Genomic DNA, 22150 nt, shown 5'->3' with positions numbered 1-22150 from the left:
GCCAGGCGCCCCGGGACGGCTCTGGGCGGACCGGTCGCCAGGCCCCTTCTCGGGGGGCCAGGCACGCCGGCGGCGTACCTCCGTGGCAGGATCCGGCCTGGGACCCGGCCACGGGTGATCGGGGGGTCTGACCTTGTGGGGGGACAAAGGGAAGCGGAGCTCACCCTGCGACGGACCCAGCCGCGTCCCGGGGAAGCCCCGGGGCGATTGACGATCGAGCGACCCTCAGACAGGCATAGCCCCGGGAGGAACCCGGGGCCGCAAGGTGCGTTCAAAGTGTCGATGATCAATGTGTCCTTCAATTCACACTAATTCTCGCAGCTAGCTGCGTTCTTCATCGACGCGCGAGCCGAGTGATCCACCGCCAAGAGTCACAGGCAACTTTTCGAAAACGTTCGCCCACCTGGGGGCGCAGAAGAGGCGGGAGGAAGGTGACGCCATCCGTCCACTGCCCGTGCGGTGAGACGGCCCGGGCGCCCCGTTCAAAGCTTCCCCTCTGGGAGTCAGACAGCACCATCGGGAGAAAAAAACCATTGCCAGGCGCTCGGCCCGGGAGCCCGCCCCCGGCCGTGTGTACTTACACGTGCATGGCTTAATCTTTGAGACAAGCATATGCTACTGGCAGGATCAACCAGGTAGCCGCGCCTGCTGACAGGGTTCGGGGGGCCGCGTGCCCATCGTCCTGACCGGACCACCTTTGCGCACCCCTCCCTCTCGGGAGCCTGCTGGGGGAAAGGAGCCCACCCGCCTGGGTGGGAGGGCTCACCGGAGGGGTGGCAAGATGTGGCGGTCGCATGGGTACCGGCAGGCCCAGCCGTCTCCCCCGTGAGGGTGAGGCGGGCCGAGGCACAGCCTGAGCGAGAGGCAGGGGTGCCGGAGCCTGGCGGCGGCGGCACCCCTCGGAACGGTCGTTCAGAGCTGTTGCGGAAATGTGCTGGGCGGAGAGGGGTGGCGGCGTGGCGCACAGGGCCTACGGACCTGCTGGGCAGCAGCGTCCGAGGGCCTGGCGCCACCCGACCCCTTCCGCTCGGGGTCAGACCACTGGGGGGCACGAGCTGCCGGGGCCGCTCGGCCTTCGCTCTGCTGGGTAGGGTGAAGGGCCTCCCGACAGGCGGCAGGCCCTCGAGTCGGACGGTCCATGCAGGGAGGAAGCTCTTTGCTTGAAACAACAGCAGAGGCTGGCCAAGCAGTCCATCCCCTAAACGGACCGAGAGTGCCCAATCGATCAGAGTACAGCCGGGGCATCCCCTGGCAGGCCGCCCGGCACGCAGGGGATGGCGGCTTCACATCCCTGCCTTCTCCCGGGGCGAGCGGGCTCGAAGGAAAGGCCAAATGGGAAGGGGCTGAGAGGCAGGCGCAGACCCGGGCCCACGGGGGCCCCAGCGGGCAGGCCCGGGTGCTGCCTTCCCCCATCTTGGGATCGCTGGACCTCACGGAGGTCTGACCCAGCAAACTCGGAGATAAAGGACCATCGGGAAGGGGCTGAGAGGCAGGAGCGTACCCGGTGTGAGAAGTTGGCCTGATATGTAGTGCTCACTATTCTAGTGATCACTGTGTATCATTCCGAACGACCCTTATTGATGATTGGTTGTAAGTCAACCTTATAGACCAGCTATCCTAGTAGCGTGGACAAGAGCAGTCTTCAGGCTAAACTCTAGAGGGCGTGTTAAGCCAGCTGTTTACCATCACATACACCCCTTGAACGCCAAGTGAAAGGACACCACACCAGTTGTTATGAAAATAAAGGATATTTATTTATAACAAGACTACCCTGGCTCTTTATGATTCCGGGAGCTAAGCACAATACAAAACTCTTAGGAAAATACTTCTGGTTGCACAATTTACACAAATGCCCGAAGGGCACGAAACCATTCACACTGCAAGTGGAATGGGAGAGGTTATAAAGTTTTAAGTTACTGATTCCGGAGGAATCCGATCAGTGGGACTAAACGAAAAAGGAACTGGACACTTGTAGAGTGAACCTACGATGGAGCACCGAGATGCTCGAGTTACCTAGCCCAGAGGCTGCGGCTGCGTGGGGTTCAGCAAGATGTCGGGAGTCCTCGTTGTAGTCTCAGGAGCCTGAAAGAAGAAGTTGCTGGCAGGCGACTAGTGTCGATGTTCAGCGAGATCCAAGCCTGGATCGGTGATGAAGGAAACCTGAAAGCAGAGGGGACTCAGTTCTCAACCGCTAGCCAGCGGTCGTGTGGGTACCAGGAAGGTACCGGGTGAACTCACCTCGACCAGGTGAGTGGATGACGTCGGACTCGGCTGTTCCTCGGACCAGGAGGCGCGGCGGCGACCAGGATGGAGGGCGAGCTGTCCCACGAAGGTGTCTGCTGTCGATGATGCTGGGCCCAGGAGTGGGGCAGCAGGTCTTGGCAGTGGCAAACCCACGCGGTGGAGTCAAGATGGCGTCTGGAGTGGACCAGGAGGGTCCGAGGTACTCCTCTGTTGAAGGGGAGCAAGAGCCAGTCTGGAGCAACCAGACCAGTGATGAGAGACTGTCGTGGTGCGTTGTGAAGAGGGCCACAAGCCGGTTGGCGGGTGGTCGGACAACGCGGTGAGCAGCAAGGAGCAGAAGGGCCCCCACGCAGATCTCGTGGATGCTGGGGAGGCAGACTTCGGTGCTGGAGCCGCTCAGGGTTAGGGCTTCTCAAACCCTAGGTGCACTCACTCGAGGGTCCCTCGGTGGGCGTGCTAGATAAGCGTCGTGCAGGTTCTGAAGATGGCCGGTCCCGCAGGTCTCGTCACACCTACGAATCTCAGCTGGGCTGACGATGTAGGTAGAGGTCAGAGATGGCAGGGAACCCGGGTCTCGTCGAGCTGGGCAGTCTTGGTCCGTGGGAGAGACGTACAGCAAACCGCAAGCGCTTAGGTGGTGCCTGCTGGTGCAGGGTGGCTACTCCTTAGCCACAAGGGAGAGTCTTCAGAAATAGTCAAGAGTTCCTTTCGTGGAAAGTAGTTCAAGATTCAGAATTATCCAATTTGGGAAGGGGACTCGCTCCTACCTTTATTCTAGGAAAAGGGGCTGGCGCGTGACTAGGTCCTACCTATGGGTGGGGCCAGGAGGGGGGTGGTTACACCCCTATCCTTTGTCTGGCTTCGCCCCAGCTCAGGGGCAGGGTTGCCCCCGAAACTGGTTTGAGCCGGGCTATGCACAGTGAGCACCGGGGTGCCACTTGCAATCACCTTCCTTTCAGCCCTGCCTACCTGGGATACACAAACCCTGTCTGGGATGGTGCTAACACCGCCCTCGACAGGAAACCCTTTGTCCAAGCTCCCCTTGCTGGAAGGTCTCCCAGCAGCAGGAGGTCAGACTTGTGTCTGGTGGCAGCATCCATTTTGTGATGCTGAGGCTTGAGTCAACTTTAACCGGGGTTCAAGGTTACTTCCATGTCGTGCCCCTCTAAAAGGGGGGAATGCTAACCCCGTTGCCAGAATTGGCGAGGGGTTCGTATTCCAATTCGTATGACACCTTACTCGACATGTGTGGGTGATGCGTTGCCAGAGTTAGCAAATAACAGCGAGGATTATAATGCATTTTAAGGTAGTTGGCCCGCGTCACCATGGAACGGCTATTAGGATTTGGTTCCGCAAGCCGTCGACGGGCTCAGCTCGTGCCAGAGCACCATCCCACATGATTCCCCGCACTCTGCCTTCAGGATTGATAAGGCCTGCCATAGGAGTGACTGATAGGAATCCATGTGTCCATTCTAGGGTTAGGTATAGGAATACTACACCTACAGCAACGGGTGATTGACCCAGCTGTCGTGCAGCCAGTTGTGTCAGATTTGGGCGGCCATCCAGGGGTGGCATAATACATGCTGCAGCCCCTGGTAGGCCCTGGGTACACCGATGCCCTGGATACCTGTGGTATGCTGATACAGGGACTGATAAGGCGGCCCAGTTCCAATTAGTGGATGCACCTAATGTACATGTGTGTTAATTTCGAGAGAGAACAGCTAGGCTGTGGGTCTGATTGGCAGGCCCACAGCCAGGGAAAGTCGTAAACCAATGAAGCAAAAAGCAAAAAAATCTGGGTGATCATAGGATTGCAGACCCTACTCTCCTACATGACCCCCCCCCCCCCAAACTTTGGGACAATAAGCTAACCTTGACCAGGTGAGTCTTCTTGCTCTAAGTGGAAATACCTGGAGAGCCCATCTGCATTGCCATGATCAGTGCCAGGTCTATGCTCCACTGTGAAGTCCATCCCCTGTAGGGAAATGGACCACCTAAATAGTTTGGGGTTTTCACCCTTCATTTGATTTAGCCACAAGAGGGGCTTATGGTCGGTCTGAATCTTGAAGTGAGTGCCAAACAAGTATGGCCTCAACTTCTTCAGGGCCCAAACCACAGCAAAGGCCTCCCTCTCAATAGCTGACCAATTCTTCTCTCTGGGGGTCAGCCTCCTGCTAATAAAAGCTATGGGCTGGTCATGACCATCAAAATTCAGCTGAGATAGAACAGCTCCCGCACCCAACTCCGAAGCGTCTGTTTGGACAATGAATGTTTTGGAGTAGTCTGGACTCTTTAGGATAGGCGCTGTGCACATGGCCTGCTTTAGGTCATCAAATGCCTTTTGACAGCTTGCTGTCCACTGAACTTTTTTTGGCATCTTTTTACTTGTCAGATCGTTTAGCGGGGTCACAATGGATCCATAATTTCTGACAAATTTCCGGTAATAACCAGTCAGGCCCAAGAAAGCTCGAACCTGAGTCTGGGTGGTTGGAGGAGCCCAGTCCTGGATGGCCTGTATTTTGCTCTCCAATGGCTGAACCTGGCCTCCACCTACAAGGTGGCCCAGGTATACAACCTGTATCTGCCCTATCTGGCACTTAGTGGCCTTGATAGTGAGGCCTGCCTTTTGCAGGGCCTCTAACACTTTCCTCAGGTGGACCAGGTGATCCTCCCAGGTGGAGCTAAAGACAGCGATATCATCCAGATACGCCGCACAGAAGTCGTCCAACCCAGTGAGAACTCGATTCACCAGCCTTTGGAAGGTGGCAGGTGCATTTTTCAAACCAAAGGGCATTACCACGAACTGATAATGCCCACCCGGGGTAGAAAATGCTGTTTTGGGCTTGGCCTCCTCAGCTAACCTGATTTGCCAATACCCAGCTGTCAGGTCAAATGTACTTAAGTAGTTGGCCGAAGCCAACCGGTCTGTAAGTTCATCTGCTCTTGGTATCGGGTGGGCGTCAGTCTTAGTGACTGCATTGAGGCCTCTGTAGTCCACGCAAAACCTCATCTCTTTCTTACCACCCTGGGTGTGAGGTTTTGGCACGAGAACTACTGGACTAGCCCAGGGGCTGTCCGAGGGCTCAATGACTCCCAGCTCCAACATTTTCTGCACCTCTGTCTTGATGCAGTCTCTGACATGATCAGGCTGTCGATAGATTTTACTCTTTACGGGCAGGCTGTCCCCAGTGTCGACCTCATGGGTACACCAATTGGTCTGACTGGGTGTCAGAGAGAACATAGGTCGAAAGGATTGAAGAACCTGTTTACAATCCTGTTGTTGATGTCCAGAGAGGCTGCCACAAAAGCAAAACCATCTACTGACCCATCGTCAGGGTTCTGAGAGAGCAGGTCCGGGAGAGGGTCACTCTCCTCCTCCTGTCCCTCATCTGTGGCCATGAGCAAGCCCATGCCCTCCCTGTCGAAATATGCCTTGAGCCTGTTTACATGGAGCACCCGGTGGGGGCTCCGGGGAGTTCCCAGGTCTACCAAGTAGGTGACCTCTCCCTTTTGCTCAATGATTGTGTGGGGCCCAGACCATTTGTCTTTGAGTGCTGCTGGGGCCGCTGGCTCCAGCACCCACACCTTCTGTCCAGGCTGATACACAGTCAGGACAGCCTTTTGGTCGTGCCAAGCTTTTTGTAATTCTTGGCTCGCCTCAAGGTTTTTAGATGCCTTTTCCATGTACTCAGCCATCCGCGAGCGGAGACCGAGCACATAGTCCACAATGTTTGATGCCGGCTTTTTGAGAGATCTCTCCCATCCTTCCTTTACCAAACAAAGGGGTCCCCTTACAGGATGTCCGAACAGAAGTTCAAAAGGGCTGTAGCCAACCCCCTTCTGTGGGACCTCTCTGTAGGCGAACAAGAGGCAGGGTATCAGGACATCCCATCTCCGCCGAAGCTTTTCAGGTAGTCATGAATCATCCCTTTGAGGGTCCTGTTGAATCTCTCAACAAGCCCATTGCATTGTGGGTGATAGGGTGTGGTGAATTTGTAGTTGACACCACACTCCTTCCACATAGCAGTCAGATATCCCGACATGAAGTTTGCACCTCTGTCAGAGACAACCTCCTTAGGGAAGCCCACTCTGGAGAACACTCCAACTAGGGCTCGTGCAACAACAGGTGCTGTAGTGGTCCTAAGGGGAATAGCTTCAGGATACCTGGTGGCGTGGTCCACCACCACCAGTATAAACTTGTGCCCTGATGCTGTCTGGGGTTCCATTGGTCCGACAATGTCGATCCCCACCCGTTCAAAGGGTACCCCCACCACCGGCAGTGGTATGAGGGGGGCCTTTGTCGTGCCACCTGACTTACCACTGGCTTGGCAAGTGACACAGGAGCGACAAAACTCCTTCGTATCTTCGGACATGTGGGGCCAGTGAAAGTGTGGAACAATTCTGTCCCAAGTCTTATTCTGGCCTAAGTGACCTGCAAGGGGAATCTCGTGGGCCAAGGTAAGAAGGAAACCTCTCAGAGACAAGGGGACGACCAGCCTCCTGGTCGCGCCAGGCTTGGGGTCTCTTGCCTCGGAGTACAGGAGTCAATCGTCCCAGTACACTTTGTGGGTACCTGTGGCGTTCCCTGCAGCCTCAGCAGCAGCCTGCTGTCTGAGGGGTTCAAGTGAGGGGCAGTCTAACTGTGCCTTTCCCAGGTCTTCCCTAGAGGGTCCACCTGAGCCCAGAAACTCAACCTGACCAGGTTCAAGCTCTTTTGGCTCAGTTTCCCTTAGTTCTTTAAGGTCAGCCTCCTCAGAGACTTGATCCACGACCTGGGGCAAGGGGGAAGGCGAGGCCTTACCCTTACTGCTCCTTTTCTTGGATGGTGTCTGGTCCGTTCTTCCAGGACCCAGCACCTGTTCAGTGGGGCATCTTTTGGCCTGTGACCTGGTCACAGCAAGGACATGTGCTGGCAAGCCTAACATTTCCATGTGAGTCCTCTGCTCCACTTCTGACCATTGTGACGTTTCCAAATCATTGCCCAACAGACATTCTACGGGGAGGTCTGAACTAACCCCAACTTTCTTCGGGGCACTTACCCCTCCCCAGGAGAAATCAACAACTGCCATACTGTGATTGGTAGTGACATTGCTGGCATTGGTCACTAGGTAATCGGTACCTAGCATGATCTGTCCAGGGTCCACAAAGTTAGGCGTCACCATGGTGACACTGGCACAAGTGTCCCTGTAGGCCTGAGCCACTTTTCCATTGATCAAAGGTGTCTGCCTGTATTTGCCCAAAGTATTGGGACTGGCATCAGGGGACATATCCATATCCCCTGTACAGACAAGGACGGCCTGAGTGAGCGTGCCAACTAAGTCGTCACTCCCCTCAGTTCCCAAGGTTAACCCAACTAATGCCTTGGGAGGCGCACTACCACTGCTGACTGTACTAGGGGGTGCAGGTGCCTTAGGGGCTGCAGCGGCAGGAGTTTGCCCTCCTTTCTTGGTGCACTCACTAAACCAGTGAGTCTTACTTTTACAGTATTGGCACCACCTTTTTGACTGGCCTTCTGGAGTCTTCTTTTTCTGCAGTGAAGCCTGACCCCCACCCTCTTTGGTTTGTTGGGGGCCTGTCGAAGACTTCTGGTCATTTTGTTCGTTCTTGTTACTACCCTTTTGGTCTGATTTCTTCTGACCACCCTGGTTCTGAGTCTGGTTCTGCTTGACCCTTGTTCTGACCCATCTGTCTGCCTTCTTTCCCAATTCTTGGGGAGAGGTCAGCTCCGAGTCGACAAGGTGCTGATGCAACAATTGGTTCTGACAGTTGTTTAAAATCTGTTCTCTCATGATAAGATTGTACAATCCTGTGTAATCAGTAACCTTGCTACCCAGCAACCAACCTTCTAAAGCCTTAGTGGCACAATCGACAAAGTCAGTCCAATCCTGAGACTGAATTTTCTGGGTGTCCCTGAACAGCACCCGGTACTGCTCGGTGGTTAAGCCGAACCCATCAATCAGTGTATTCTTCAGGACTTGGTAGTTGTTAGCATCCTCAGCTCTCGTAGTGAGGAGCTTGTCTCGTCCTTTACCTTCAAAGGAGAGCCACAGTATAGCTGCCCACTGACTTGGGGGGACGCACTGGACAGTGCAAGCCCTCTCCAAAGCAGTTATCCACTTGTGGATGTCGTCCCCTTGTTTAAAGGGGGGCACTATTTTACTCAGGTGTCTAGTATCTATACCCCTGTCTTTCTCTCTAATGAGAATGCAGCCACCAGTGGGATCTAACCCACTCAATTTCTGCTCTCGGGCCAAGGCAAGTCTTTCTTTGGCGAGGGCAAGTTCTTCCCGCTCGATCCTCAGATTGACTTCCCTCATCTTCGCTTCGTGCTCCCTTCTCTGAGGGGACGTCATTCCTCTCTGAGAAGATGCCTGAGAAACATGTGTTCGAACAGATCTGTTAGAGCCTCTCGAGAGAGACCTAGCTCGTCCGTTCCCAAGGTTAAGCCTGCTTGAGCGTGGGCCCGGGGCTCCCCCAGTTCCATTCTCATGCCTGCTTAAGTTGGTCCTTGTGAGCCTACTGACCACTACGGGACCTCCGTCTGCCTCGTCTCCTGCTAACTCTTCTTCCTCTTCCTCCTCACCATGGAGGTCGAGGTCAGGGTCACCAAGGGTTCCCTCTAAGGGAGGCATGTTCCCATCAGCATTAGGGGGGCCTGTGTTAGAGGACCTCCTAGCATCGTAAGTCTCTAAGAGACCTATCAGAAATGTGATGGTAGGGTTAGAACCCTGGTTTAGCTTCCTGGAGGCACACAGCTGTCTCATCTCCGTGAAGCTAAGAGCTGCATATCGTGACATGACCTGTGGAGGGTCAATGACCACTAAGGGAGTCTCTGCAGACTCTCCGTGGACCGACATGCTTTCTAGTGAGGTGTAAGTGATACACCTACCTACACTATGTGTTTACCTACTGATCCCTTGCTAAGAGTTGTAGTCAGGGTGTGCTAAGCCCTGTTACACTACAACAGCTGGTTCAGTAGAACTCAGAGTATTCTAAGTTAAGTTATATGTACCTGGGTACTTATGTGATCTTTCAACTTGAGGTTCTTAGGATACGTGTGTGGTAAAACAACAGCAAGCTCAAATCCCACCGCTGCCACCAATGTGAGAAGTTGGCCTGATATGTAGTGCTCACTATTCTAGTGATCACTGTGTATCATTCCGAACGACCCTTATTGATGATTGGTTGTAAGTCAACCTTATAGACCAGCTATCCTAGTAGCGTGGACAAGAGCAGTCTTCAGGCTAAACTCTAGAGGGCGTGTTAAGCCAGCTGTTTACCATCACATATACCCCTTGAACGCCAAGTGAAAGGACACCACACCAGTTGTTATGAAAATAAAGGATATTTATTTATAACAAGACTACCCTGGCTCTTTATGATTCAGGGAGCTAAGCACAATACAAAACTCTTAGGAAAATACTTCTGGTTGCACAATTTACACAAATGCCCGAAGGGCACGAAACCATTCACACTGCAAGTGGAATGGGAGAGGTTATAAAGTTTAAAGTTACTGATTCCGGAGGAATCCGATCTGTGGGACTAAACGAAAAAGGAACTGGACACTTGTAGAGTGAACCTACGATGGAGCACCGAGATGCTCGAGTTACCTAGCCCAGAGGCTGCGGCTGCGTGGGGTTCAGCAAGATGTCGGGAGTCCTCGTTGTAGTCTCAGGAGCCTGAAAGAAGAAGTTGCTGGCAGGCGACCAGTGTCGATGTTCAGCGAGATCCAAGCCTGGATCGGTGATGAAGGAAACCTGAAAGCAGAGGGGACTCAGTTCTCAACCGCTAGCCAGCGGTCGTGTGGGTACCAGGAAGGTACCGGGTGAAGTCACCTCGACCAGGTGAGTGGATGACGTCGGACTCGGCTGTTCCTCGGACCAGGAGGCGCGGCGGCGACCAGGATGGAGGGCGAGCTGTCCCACGAAGGTGTCTGCTGTCGATGATGCTGGGCCCAGGAGTGGGGCAGCAGGTCTTGGCAGTGGCAAACCCACGCGGTGGAGTCAAGATGGCGTCTGGAGTGGACCAGGAGGGTCTGAGGTACTCCTCTGTTGAAGGGGAGCAAGAGCCAGTCTGGAGCAACCAGACCAGTGATGAGAGACTGTCGTGGTGCGTCGTGAAGAGGGCCACAAGCCGGTCGGCGGGTGGTCGGACAACGCGGTGAGCAGCAAGGAGCAGAAGGGCCCCCACGCAGATCTCGTGGATGCTGGGGAGGCAGACTTCGGTGCTGGAGCCGCTCAGGGTTATGGCTTCTCAAACCCTAGGTGCACTCACTCGAGGGTCCCTCAGTGGGCGTGCTAGATAAGCGTCGTGCAGGTTCTGAAGATGGCCGGTCCCGCAGGTCTCGTCACACCTACGAATCTTAGCTGGGCTGACGATGTAGGTAGAGGTCAGAGATGGCAGGGAACCCGGGTCTCGTCGAGCTGGGCAGTCTTGGTCCGTGGGAGAGACGTACAGCAAACCGCAAGCGCTTAGGTGGTGCCTGCTGGTGCAGGGTGGCTACTCCTTAGCCACAAGGGAGAGTCTTCAGAAATAGTCAAGAGTTCCTTTTGTGGAAAGTAGTTCAAGATTCAGAATTATCCAATTTGGGAAGGGGACTCGCTCCTACCTTTATTCTAGGAAAAGGGGCTGGCCCGTGACTAGGTCCTACCTATGGGTGGGGCCAGGAGGGGGGTGGTTACACCCCTATCCTTTGTCCGGCTTCGCCCCAGCTCAGGGGCAGGGTTTCCCCCGAAACTGGTTTGAGCCGGGCTATGCACAGTGAGCACCGGGGTGCCACTTGCAATCACCTTCCTTTCAGCCCTGCCTACCTGGGATACACAAACCCTGTCTGGGATGGTGCTAACACCGCCCTCGACAGGAAACCCTTTGTCCAAGCTCCCCTCGCTGGAAGGTCTCCCAGCAGCAGGAGGTCAGACTTGTGTCTGGTGGCAGCATCCATTTTGTGATGCTGAGGCTTGAGTCAACTTTAACCGGGGTTCAAGGTTACTTCCATGTCGTGCCCCTCTAAAAGGGGGGAATGCTAACCCCGTTGCCAGAATTGGCGAGGGGTTCGTATTCCAATTCGTATGACACCTTACTCGACATGTGTGGGTGATGCGATGCCAGAGTTAGCAAATAACCGCGAGGATTATAATGCATTTTAAGGTAGTTGGCCCGCGTCACCATGGAACGGCTATTAGGATTTGGTTCCGCAAGCCGTCGACGGGTTCAGCTCACGCCAGAGCACCATCCCACATGATTCCCCGCACTCTGCCTTCAGGATTGATAAGGCCTGCCATAGGAGTGACTGATAGGAATCCATGTGTCCATTCTAGGGTTAGGTATAGGAATACTACACCTACAGCAACGGGTGATTACACCACCTTGCCCCAGCTGTCGTGCAGCCAGTTGTATCAGATTTGGGCGGCCATCCAGGGGTGGCATAATACATGCTGCAGCCCCTGGTAGGCCCTGGGTACACCGATGCCCTGGATACCTGTGGTATGCTGATACAGGGACTGATAAGGCGGCCCAGTTCCAAATAGTGGATGCACCTAATGTACATGTGTGTTAATTTCGAGAGAGAACAGCTAGGCTGTGGGTCTGATTGGCAGGCCCACAGCCAGGGAAAGTCGTAAACCAATGAAGCAAAAAGCAAAAAAATCTGGGTGATCATAGGATTGCAGACCCTACTCTCCTACACCCGGGCCCCTGGGGGCCCCGGCATGCGGGCCCCTGGTCTGCATTCCCCTGTTTCAGAATTGCCAGACCTCACGGAGGTCTGACCCAGCAAATCCGCCAAAAAAGGACCAACGGGAAGGGGCTGAGAGCCAGGTGCGTACCCAGGCCCCTGGAGGCCCCGGCGGGCGGGCCCGGGTGCTGCCCTCCCCCGTCTCGGGATCGGCGGACCTCACGGAAGTCTGACCCAGCAAACTCAGACAGAAAGGACCATCGGGAAGGGGCTGAGAGGCAGGAGCGTACCCGGGCCCCTGGGGGCCCCGGCGGGCAGGCCCCGGGTCTGCCTTACCCTGTTTCAGAATCGCCGGACCTCACGGAGGTCTGACTGACCCTCTCCCTAGTAATCCGGAGGAAAATTACCCCCTTTCTTGTAATCCGTGCACACGGGGTGACAGAGGGGACCCAAGACGCGAATGTACCCGACCTCCTAGAGCTCTCACTGGGATCGAAGAGGCAAATGGACCCTCATCGGGACTTCCAGGCAAGCCCGGCCATCTGGTCACCCCATTGGAAAGCATTGCGCGCGACCAGATGGCCGAGGGGGGAGGCGCGACCAGATGGCCGAATGGACAGGCGTGACCAGATGGCCGAGGATTAGGCGCGACCAGATGGCCAGGCTTGAATGGGAAGCCATCTGGTCGCTCTGTGCCCCAACGAAAGAGGGAGCGGGCACCGGGGCATGGGGGACCAGAGGCACAGGGCCCCAGCTGGGCCCCAGCCATGGAGGCAGCGAGGGGGACCCGACGGGGCCCCTGGACCCAGCTGGGGCTCCCAGGCCCAGAGGCGCAGAGGAAGCCTCCCCGGCCCCACCGGACCCCGTCCCGGGCACCCTGCCACGCGGCAGGACCCAGGACGGAGCCCGGGGTGGGGAGGCAGCTCTCCCCGGGGCCCTCAGGTGCCCGGCCGGAGCTCCTGAACCCAGCAAAGCAAGGGGAGGACCTGTGGAGCCCGTCACGGGCACTTTACAGCGCCGCGGACCGGAGGAGGGAGCCCCGGACGCCTGGGAGGATGTTGCCCGGGCATAGCCCATCTGGTCCACGGCAAAGAACCCCAGCCACGGAGGGGTTTTCTGGCATACCCTGCCCCTACTAATCCGGAGGAAGGCTACCCACCTTTCTTGTAACCCGCGCGCTCCGAGTGACAGAGGGGACCCTAGGCGCAGACGCGCCCGACCTCCTGGAGCCCTGACTGGGATCCGGGAGGCAAATGGACCCTCATCGGAACTTCCAGGCCGGCTTGGCCATCTGGTCGCCCCATTGGAAAGCATTGCGTGCGACCAGATGGCCGCGGGGAAAGGAGCGACCAGAAGGCCGGCACCTAAAAGGACTCCCCTCTGCCCGCCCTGAGCCGAGCCGTAGCGGTAGGGCTCCCGCCTGCCCACCCACCCACGCAGGGCTCGGGGGGCTCTGCTTCCTGGGGGGCTCGGGGACCCCGGCTGGGCCTCAGGCACGGGGATGACCACTGGAGCTCTCGGGCTCAGGCGCCCGGGGGAGGACTGCCCGGGACCCGTGGAGCCCGTCCCGGGCACTTTGCCACGCCGCGGTCTAGAGAAGGGAGCCCCGGATGCCTGGGAGGATGTTGCCCGGTCACAGCCCATCTGGTCCCCGGCAAAGAACCACCAGCCCCGGAGAGGTGTTCCGGCATACCCTGCCCCTACTAATCTGGAGGAAGGCTACCCACCTTTCTTGTAACCCGCGCGCTCCGAGTGACGGCGGGGACCCTAGGCACGGATGCCCCGACCTCCTGGAGCCCTGACTGGGATTGAGGAGGTGAATGAGCCCCCATCGGGACTTCCAGGGCAGCCCGGCCATCTGGTCGCCCCATTGGAAAGCATTGCGTGCGACCAGATGGCCGAGGGAAAGGTGCGACCAGATGGCTGGGACCGAAAGGACTCCCATCTGCCCGCACCGAGGCATAGCGGGAGGGCTCCCGCCTGCCCTTGCAGGGCTCGGGGGCTGCAGGGCACGGGGACTGAAGGGCTCGGGGGGCTGCAGGGCTCGGGGCCTGCAGGGCTTGGGGGCTACAGAGCTGCAGGGCTCGGGGGCTGCAGGGCTCGGGCTGCAGGGTTCCGGGATTGCAGGGCTCCGGGACTGCAGGGCTCCGAGGCTGAAGCGCTCTGGGGCTGCAGGGCTCCGGGGCTGCAGGGCTCCAGGGCTCCAGGGCTCCAGGGCTCTGGGGCTGCAGGGCTCGGGGGGGCTTGGAGACCCCATGATGGGCCTCAGGCATGGGAGGCCCACAGGAGCTCCTGGGGCACTGACGCCCGGGGTCCCATGGAGCCTGTCCCGGGCAGTTTGCCTCGCCGCTGGCTGGAGGAGGGAGCACCGGACACCGGGGAGGTGTCGTCCGGGCTTAGCCCATCTGGTCCCTGCCTGAGATCCGCCATCCCCAGGAGGGGCGTCCCGGCATACCCTGCCCCTAGTAATCCGGAGGAAGGCTACCCACCTTTCTTGTAACCCGCGCGCTCCGAGTGACGGAGGGGACCCTAGGCGCGGATGTGCCTGACCTCCTGGAGCCCTGACTGGGATCCGGGAGGCAAATGGACCCTCATCGGGACCTCCAGGCCGGCCCGGCCATCTGGTCGCCCCATTGCAAAGCATTGCGTGCGACCAGATGGCCGAGGGAAAGGTGCGACCAGATGGCCGGGACCGAAAGGACTCCCATCTGCCCGCACCGAGCCATAGCGGTAGGGCTCCCGCCTGCCCTTGCAGGGCTCCGAGGCTCTTGGCAGGCCGCAGGACGTGGGCTCCCAGGCCCTGACCGAAACTCAGGAGGCCCGGGTCGGTCCCTGCTTCTCAACGCAGCCAGGCCGGGGAGATCGAAGAGCCTGCCCAAGCACGAGGGACCCCAGTCCCGGGCACACGGTCCCTCAGGTTGTGCGCTCGTTTTCCACATTTTCTTTCACAATTGTGCGTAGTTGCGCTAGGCAAAGTCTGCCCAGCCCTACTCAGGACCTGCGCTTGTTTTCCACAATTTTTTTCAAAATTCTGCGTAGTGGCGCTTACGCAAATTCCGCTCAGCCCTACTCCGTATAATCCTGCTTGAGATGCGCACAGTATTACGAGTGTCCGAAGCCGCTTTGCTCGACCAACAAACATGCTTGACAGTCTGTTTGGATACTTGTGCAATGGTCAATTCAATGCAGACGATATGGAAGGGCGCATGGCGCACGCTGAGAACAGCCATCTTGATTTGGGCTTGTTCTCAAGTTTAGGTGCATCGGTGCTCTACGGAAGTGACATACACACACCAATTGTGAAATGTATGTTACCTATTGGTCATCTTACGGTGAAACACACATATATTTATCAGCTGTGGTTAGCGTGTACCAATATTTGTCAGCTTTGATCAGTGGCAATGACACGCACATTGGCAGTTGTGTTATGTGGCGGTGACACGCACACCTAACGAAACACGTATAACTTACTGGTGATCTTACGGTGATAACGCACTGGTATTGAGTGTTACCATTATTTCTCTGCTCTGCTCAGCAAACTAATATTACTTGTCAGCAGTGCTCACTCTGTGACCATTATTGCACAATATCAGTGGGGCTCTGCCGTGAGGACACACACATCTTCTGCGACACGTGCAGTATTCATATTAACATTACTTGTCCGAGGTGCTGCGCCTGCAACCGTTATTGCACAGTATCAGTTGGGCTCTCCATCGTAGACATGCACACCATCTGTGAAGTGCAAGGCAATGTACTACCGGTGACATGCACACCAATAGGCGCATTACTACATTTTACACAACTTCAGTAATACAAAATAGTGCTGTTTGACCTAATACATTACATTTTACAATTTCACTACATTATTTCCTATTCTCCGTTTCTTCAAGCCTCATGCACTTTTAAGTCCTTCCGTTAGACACTATGGCTATAATGAATTTACCATCACCTCAACCTTTCATGATAACAGAAGGTGAAACTAATCTGAAATGGAAGGAATGGAAACAATATTTTGTCAACTATATTTCCACATTTGAGAATGAAGAACTTACTCCAGATAGGAAAAATAAAATCTTATTACATTGTCTATGTCCAGGGATATTACAAGTATATATTTGCATGGAGAAAAAAACCCATTCTTTAGAAGATCTCAACGCATATTTTTCTCCCACTGTGTGCAAGGCAATCGATCGTTAAAACTTCTATCATTGAAAACAGGGTGAATGCAACAAGATAGAAGATTACGTTGCTGCACTGAGGAAGTTTGCTCTTTCTTGTAGATTTGGGGAGTTGGAGGATGAATTGGTATGGGACCAAGTAATAACGCAATGTAATAATCCAAATTTATGGGATAGATTATGGGTCCATTGTGAACCTACCTTACAAGAGGTCACTTTTCTCATTAGTAAAGCTGACCGTGCTTCCAAATGTGGAAAGGCAGTTGTGTCTGTGAGTAAGAAGAACGGTGAAGAAGATATAGTTTAAGTGGTTAAAAAAAAGTTAACACAAAAGATGAACAAGAACATAACAAGAAAGAGGTGAAAAACATAGGAAAACAGAAACCTAATAAATGAATGGAAGATCTCAAGTGAAAATGTTTTTGCTGTGGAATAAAGTGCGTAGTTGATGAGTGGGATCAGATCTGGATCAGTCTAGTTTAGATAGGAAGGTCCACAGGTGCTCTGTGTACAAGGGATTGTGATGGGAATTAGTGAACACAACAGGAAAAAAAAAATCTGTGATGTGGTGGCTGGTGGAGTTCATGTGGAATTGGTGTCTGATTCAGGGTCATCATACACAATAGTTAATAAAGAGGTTTGGACAAATCACTTTTGCCCAAAGATAGGGACCCTTTTGGAAAAAAAAGATAATAAACCACAGAGCTTCATGGGGGAAATCATCAGTCTCCTGGGTTTTTGTAAACTATTTAAATTTAAAGGCAGGGAGGTGGAGTGCAAAATGTACGTATCTGAGAGCGGACCATCGGTACAGTGATGGTGAGATCAGGGAGAATTGGGCATTTTACTTTATCCTGACCATGTAATGATTGTAAGGGGCGACAAGCAGGAAGGAGATATATTTGGTAGAAAATTTCCATTTGTAATTTCTGGCAAAGCTGGATAATTGAAGGGGTTCTTCCACTAAATAGTATTAAAAAGAGATGCTCCTCCGTGTGTATAAAGTAAAGAATATTCCACTCGTCTTCAAGGAAGAGGTGATTCAGGAACTGAATAATATGGTGGAATCAGGTATTATCGAGCATTCGGAATTCTCCAATTGAGTGGCTCCTCTAGTTGTAGCACAGAAGGCGAATGAATCTATTCAACTTTGTGTAGATTAAAAGAGGTTAAACAAAGCACATTTGTGGATATGTTTCACTTACCCAGCATAGGTAAACGTCTGTCAGTGACAAATGGGATGAAGTGGTTTTCCACAATAGACCTGACCTAGGTGTACCACCAGGTACTTTTAAACCAAAACAGTACGCATCTTTCTGTATTTATCACACCCAGAGGGTGTTTTCAATATAAAAGGGTACCATTTGGCCGAGCATCGGAGCTGCAATGTTCCAGCGCCTTATGCACCAGTTGTTTCAAAGAATGGAAAAGGTTATTTTTTTTCAGGATGATATTTTAATAATGCATAAAATAGGGTGGAAGATGACGAGAAGCTAAGAGTAGTATTAAAAATACTGGTTTGACCGTTGAAGAGATCAAATGTAAATGTGCTAGAAACAAAGTGATGTATTTGGGACATGAAATTAGTTCCAAAACACAGAACTGGTTGACGTGATTGTTGGAATAAAAATGTTTTAGCCGACTTCTTTATTCACTGCATGTCTTAAGTTAGCATTCGTGGCACCATTTTGTATTCAGCTGCCATTTTGAGCAATGATCGAAACTAACTTCTGCCTTATCAGAAAGCAGCTGCCATATTTTCTTCTGTATTTCTCCAAGGTTAAGCTTTGCTGTGCTAATGAATAGACTGTTTTTGTCATCACATACCTTTCTCACTAGATAGTCCTGCTCCCACCCTTAGAGCGACGGGCACAGGCAGAGTAACCTTGACACTGTGATAGCATGTACCCGGTCCATGGATTGCAACGCAGCATTCTGTATCCCCTTAGTTCACCAGCTACCAACTGGAAATTTCCAGACTAGGAGTGTTGTTAGTGATTCTGAAGATGTACATTATGTGTTCTCATGGTGGCAGGGTCAGTCCCTCTGCAGCACTCTAAGGAGCCTGGTCAGACCAGACTCCACTTGAGTGTACTTCTAATAAATATCTTTGGTTTGTATTCTCTACTGTCTGACCAACTCTTCATTTGTGAGGAAGGCCGAGAGATAGTCGTGAGTGACCCAGGTGACCCTAATCAGGTCACGTCCTTCAGTTGGCGCCCGAAGAGTGACTCATTCGGGTGACCCATCTTTGCCCGCGGATGGGTAAGGAGGTCGGGCCACGTCGGGTCAGACGGGCGGACCGGGGATCCCTGCACGAGAGAGTCTTGTACTTGCAGCTGCCCCTTCTGTCTGACCGAGTGGTGCCACGTCTAGCGATCATCCTGACTGGGGTCCTGAACGGCGAAACCCTTGGATCTGACCATTTGGTCCAAAGAGTCAGCAGTGGAGAATAAACTCATTTGACCTGTGTGCACCAGGTGAGTTTGCTTTGGTTTTTTCTGGATGGTGCTATTTTGATTTGTATTTGACACAGTCTGAGGACCGTTTTTGGACAAGCGCTTGAATTTGATTGAGTTCTTTATGAACATGGTATCATTTTGATTTGTATTTGCTGAGGTCTGAGGACCGACTTTGGTAAAAATATTTGCAAATATCTGCTTGGCATAAATAGTCAACTTGTTTTCTTTTGAAAATGCCGTGCCTTAGTAAGGCATTTTCTTTGGGATGTCGTTGTTGTTCTACTGATGCTCGATTGGAAGAAAGTCAGCCAGCGCCTCCAGAAGTCACTCCAAATTTTGATATGTACGTAAAACATGGTCTTGGCCCTATTATGTTTAGTACGTTATGGCACAAATATACGAGGGACAATGTCGAGTTGCAGTAGCCATTGACGAGCACTTTTGATGAACAGAAAATGTATTTCCTACAGGAACATTTGTTTAGGAAAAGGAGTAGGCAGTCGATGTTTGATTCCCTCAGAACATGGCAAAAGGAGGCTAAACAGAGACGTATGAAAGCAGAGAAAGCGGCCCGGAAGGGGAGAATGCAGACAGTTCAAAGGAAAGGTCGGTCCAGAGATCCTGGTGTTGGACATGAAATCCTATGGAACTTTGGAGGAACGTAGCTCAAGGCTCTGGACCTTTCAGCCTCATATTGACATTTAGGGGTAGGGGTATAAGCATATGTTGCTCCCTTCAAACGGTCTGTTTTTTCATTAATCCATTACAGCAACACCGCGTGAGATGGATTTATCCTGGGACTTAAACCTCGAATTGTGAATATTCTTTTATACTACAAGGAAGAAACTTGGAATTTAATATACTACCAATAGACTGTATGATATCTGAATATTACAAACTAGCCTTGAGAAAGCCCTGTCTTAATCTGCCATAGAGGGCGAAACACGTGTCGGCTGTCCCCTTTTCTTAAACATCCTGCCATTAACCATGTTCAAAAAAGAGCGGAATGGCTTCAAAAAGTGATAAATGGAAATAAAATATCTTCCTTCACCAAACTTTAACTGGACTATTGTGTTGTGTCACAAAACAAAGGAATGAACCTAATGAAAAAACAGACCGTTTGAAGGGAGGAACATATGCTTATACCGCTACCCTGAAAATGCAGACAGTGACTCAGAAAACTGTAGCGCATGATAGAGAGAAAATAGAAAGAGGAATTGAATGTGCTGATAGGAGATTTCGATTACAACGTGAAAAGTCTTAGGTTGTGCGAGAAGAAAATGACTCATTTTTGGAGGAATTGTTAGATACTCGGCCTTCGCCTCCATATGCCCCCCAGAAGATATACCCTGCCATGCCACTGCCTCAGTCCTCTGTTCCTTCTGTCTCTATTGCTTCTGTTTCTTCTGCTATTGTTCAAGTTGTCTCTGCCACAGCGCCTCCTGCCCTTTCTTTGACTTTGCCTTCTGCTGCTGCAATAACTGCCAGTCTCCATGTTACGTCTATTGTTTCGGCATCTCTCTCACCAGACCTCACACCTATGACACAGTCACCATCGACGTTGGTGCCTGTTACTTCTGTTTCTACTCCTTCCCTCTTCCTCCATTCCCCAACATTACTGAGTAGCGGAACGCCTGTTTGTGGACTAGGGGACGGAGCCTGGGCGACCGCTAGGGAGCGACTAGCGTGGATGTTGATACGATCTGATGGGGGAGATGAAGAAAATAGGGTGGTAGCAATCAGGCCGCTCAGTGGGCTCGTAACCCCATTACAGTATGGAGGATGTGTGGAGTGTGATGAAAGATTATGAGCCGTTTGTGCAGCAGCATGCCCTTCAGCACATGTCAACTACTTTGATTGGACTGTGTGAACAATGTCTCAATGATGTAGCACCCCAGATTATTTATGATATTAGGAACCATGTAAATGCTGCTGATATGGCACATAGTGAGGTTTTTGGTAATGTTGCGACTCTGGTCGCTTATCGAAGTAGGCTGCTTGAAAAGAGCCCGAAGACAGTATCCCAGTTTCCAATGAGAGAAGTTCATCCCGTATACCACCCTGAACTACCGGAGCTACGGGATCAGCAGAATATTGTTATTAGACCGAGGATAGAGGCCTGTTTCCAAGAACAATGGGTTTGCACTCCGTGGAAAAAGAGTGAGGTTTTGTCCCTTAAGACTCAGCTACCTGACCCTAGGAAAAATCCTACTGTATATTATAAGGAATTGACTGGGGCCGCTTCATCAACAGTGATGACGCTTGCGGATAATGGAATATTCTTTTGTTTACTGGTGCCCATTGCTATTTGGAGGCAGGTGCACACACAGGACCACGTTGTGGAATTGGGAAATAGTCATCTTTGAGAGAGCAGTTCCTTCGGATGCGTGGGAATTGCCCAAAAGGCAGGTTATCACGTAAGCTTCTAGTATGGTGACTGGAGTATCTTAACAAAGTGTTCCTCTCCGCTGGTTTTCTGTAGAGTGTTTTTGTACAGGTGATCATTGTCCACTATGATAGTAATGTCAAGGAAGTCCATGGTGTCCTTGTGCCAATTCATGGTGAATTTGATGTCGCTGGATCTGGTGTTAAGCCATTCAAAAAAGTCTTGGGGGTAATTTTCATCTCCCGTCCAGATCAGGAGAACATCGTCTATATATCGGCGCCATTGTGTGACCTTGGTTTCATAGGGATTCGCCTGGTTAAAGATGAATTGTTGTTCAAAGTCATCCATGAACAGGATGGCCAAATCCGGAGAGAAGGCTGCGCCCATGGCCACTCCTTTAGTTTGTAGGAAGAACTCATTTTGAAATAAGAAAAAATTCTTCATCATGGCTACTTCAAGAAGTTCAATGATGAATTCCGTTGGGATGCCTGCTGGTTGTGGTCTTTTCTCCAATGCTTTTTTCATAGAGTTCAGGGCTGGTCGCTATGGAATACTTGTGTACAAAGACACAATATCCAATGTCACAAGAAATTGGGTTTCTTGATCAAATGATGTGGTGTCAATTAAATCAATCACTTGCATAGTGTCGCGTAGATACGCTGTGGTGGTTTCAGCAAGAGGCTTAAGGAAGAAATCGATGTATTTGCATATCGGTTCTAGTAGGGAGCCACATCCTGAAATGATGGGTCTACCTGGCAGTCATTGTAAATTCTTATGCAATGGTCAAGATCAATTTTCTGACTTCTTTGGTAGGATCCGTCAGTAGTCTGATGTAGCTTATGCCGTCCTCTAGTTTGGAATATATTTCGGCTCAGTATCATTGTTAAAATGCCTATCGCTAAAACTCAGAGAGAGGTGCGCGCTTTTGTTGGCATTACTTCCTATTGTAGCCAAGGGCTTCCTAAATACTCGTTACTAACAAAGCCCCTGCTAGAATTAACCACTAAAGATATGCATGAAACCTTGCCTTGGACGCTTTAATGCCAGCAGTCTTTTGAGCAATTAAATTTTGCGCTTTGCTCTGCGCCTGTGCTTGGTACCCCTGATTATACGAAGCCTTTCATGCTGTAACACACGAGACAGCTGGTTTTGTGCTTTATGTTTTAACACAGGCCTTTAGAGGTAAGAATTGGCCGTGTGCTTATTT

At 52.4% G+C, this 22150-nt stretch overlaps 1 non-coding gene and 1 pseudogene across 1 annotated transcript; both read right to left on the bottom strand.

Annotated features, from left to right (window-relative positions):
• LOC146870331 (cytochrome P450 2G1-like) overlaps positions 1-22150 on the bottom strand; it is a 920765-nt pseudogene that overhangs the window by 738842 nt on the left and 159773 nt on the right.
• On the bottom strand, positions 220-373 carry LOC146870332 (5.8S ribosomal RNA). Its single transcript, XR_014959787.1, has one exon. It is a non-coding gene; the product is annotated as a 5.8S ribosomal RNA (ribosomal RNA).

The sequence above is a fragment of the Triturus cristatus genome, chromosome 1_1, assembly GCF_964204655.1.
Source record: "Triturus cristatus chromosome 1_1, aTriCri1.1, whole genome shotgun sequence".
Classification (NCBI taxonomy): domain Eukaryota; kingdom Metazoa; phylum Chordata; class Amphibia; order Caudata; family Salamandridae; genus Triturus; species Triturus cristatus.
Note: the sequence above shows the minus strand (reverse complement) of the source record. Positions and strands in the feature narration are given on the sequence as shown.